The sequence below is a fragment of the Trachymyrmex cornetzi genome, unplaced genomic scaffold (genome assembly GCF_001594075.2).
Source record: "Trachymyrmex cornetzi isolate Tcor2-1 unplaced genomic scaffold, Tcor1.1 scaffold2182, whole genome shotgun sequence".
NCBI lineage: Eukaryota > Metazoa > Arthropoda > Insecta > Hymenoptera > Formicidae > Trachymyrmex > Trachymyrmex cornetzi.
This window is the reverse complement of record NW_017296828.1, coordinates 9203-11427: the sequence shown is the minus strand read 5'-3', so window position 1 is coordinate 11427 and position 2225 is coordinate 9203. Positions and strand designations below refer to the sequence as shown.

The window sequence follows — 2225 nt, the reverse complement described above, 5'->3', positions numbered from 1 at the left end:
TTAATTGTATCACGCTGAAGTCCTGTGATTGTTAATAAACATCTGTTTATTAACACCTTTATACTCACGAGTGACTCATTTCGGCGAATCGGGAGTGCGGATCTCGTGAGACGGACGGACGTAACAATATAATAATAAACTTTATATAAAATATAATAATAATTAATTTAATTTAAAACTTAATTTCTGGCATTGTTTCTAGATATGGTCAGTCGTTGAATTTGTAGAATTTGATGAAATTGAAGTTGTACCAACTTCATGGCTGGAATTTAAGAAAGACCACGTTGTATGTAAATGGCCGCCTAAAAATCTTAGAAAATGTATTCGGAACAATGTACAACTAAACAGCAACTGGGATATGCACACAGTACACATTCTTATTCAAATTGGTAAGAATTTTAATGAAATATGATGATATAATTTTAACATTACAAAAATAAATACTATTTATTTTCGTTATTTACGTTAAAGCAAATCTTACTTTTAGCTTAAACGGTTATGTGTGAATTACCAATTCTGTAATCCGCGCGTTGAACTCTTAAGGCAATATTTTTCGCAAAATTATTTAAATTATTTGTAGTTTTTTAAGATTTATATTAAATATAAGGAGTTTATCAATTAAATATTATTGTTTATATCGTATAGTCATTGGCTACGTTTACACCGTGCGCTTAGTCCGCGACCTATACGACAGGTGTTTTGTTTAACCTACAGGATAAACAAAGACATCTATTGTATAGGCCACGGCCTAAATGCACGGTGTAAACGTAGCCATTGTAAAATGCGCCGCTCGGAATTTTCGACGCTCACATAACTACATACCGTTGCCGACTGAACAGCTATTAGATCGTGCCGCTTGGTGAGGATATTCCCCTAAAGGTCCACTTTAAATACTGAATACCTGTTTTCCATAATTGGATGCCCAAAGACAAAGATATACGCAGAAGTCGGATACTTTCCGGACAGACCTCGTATTAGCATCAATTATGAAATTGCTTAACAATTTAATATGTGATATTATTGCTCTGGTTCTGTTTATGATTGCGTTTTATTATTGAAAAAGTGCAAGCCAACGTGCGGCTTGCAGAATTGGGTATGTACATACATATGTAAATTCGCATATAAACGTTTAAGCAGTAAAATCCACTTTGAAAATGGTCATTTCTGTTGCTTAATTAGATTTATTCTTATGATTCCATTTGAATTATAATTTATTATTTTAGTTTATTCATGTAGTCAGTAATTCAACAACTTCTAAGAAAATTTACATATAACTGATATAACATGTTCAAAATTTATTTTTAATACAAATTAAATAAAGGACAGCATAAGATGCCTTAAAGCAGAGCACGAATAATAGTTTCATAATCCTAAATCTATTAAAAATATGTTTTTCTTTCTCTACTGTTACTTTTTCTAATTGCAGACTCCTAGAGAAGGCATTAAATTATGCAAAAAAAAAAAATCAAATACAGATACCGAAACATCATGTTTTGAGCTGGGAAAAGGTAAACGTAAAAGAAAGTATAAAAGCCAAGATGTCCACTCTGACAGTTCCGATTCATTAAGAATGACACCGCCTCCTTCGATAATTCAACATGATTTACGGACAAGTAAAATATACTAATCATTAAAAATAAATTCAAATAAATATCACTAATACGACTCACATTTTCCAAATAATACACAATATTTAACACACACATATGTATTACTATTTTTTAAATCCAAGCAAATCCATGAACTACTTCACTATGAAGTAGTATCAACTTTGTTTTTACAAACACTTAATAATGGTTTCTATTTTTTATTATTTTTCAACTGTGAACAATATTTTTTATTTCATATTTATTTAATTTTTGTACATAAATATTTGTCAATATACGCAGAAGAACCAAACAATAATAATATAACTACCGGAAAAGATATTACTATAAATGAAGAAGAGGGTGCAAATTTCAATACAAATAATATCTCTTCAACCAAAATAATGGATAAATCCGACAAAGAAAATAGGTATATATCTCTCAGAAATTCAAGTATAAAACGAAAATGACGTGTAAATTTTATTGTGTTTACTCTAAGAAAATACAATTGCTGCTGTGACAAACAGAGATGAGAATTCTATAGTGGGTGATATTATTGAAGATTTACGAACAGGTATTATTAATTTTAATATCTAAATCAGTGGTCGCAAGGATTTGCACATTTCGGCCCGATTCCGG

General features: G+C 30.4%; 1 long non-coding RNA gene across 1 annotated transcript in view; it reads left to right on the top strand.

The window, feature by feature from the left end:
* The first annotated feature begins 200 nt into the window (after positions 1-200).
* LOC108760100 (uncharacterized) overlaps positions 201-2225 on the top strand; it is a 2798-nt gene continuing 773 nt past the window's right edge. The window contains exons 1-4 of the long non-coding RNA XR_001940071.1: positions 201-389; positions 1427-1613; positions 1890-2016; positions 2086-2160. This is a non-coding gene — a long non-coding RNA (uncharacterized LOC108760100). The remainder of the gene's footprint in view (positions 390-1426; positions 1614-1889; positions 2017-2085; positions 2161-2225) is intronic.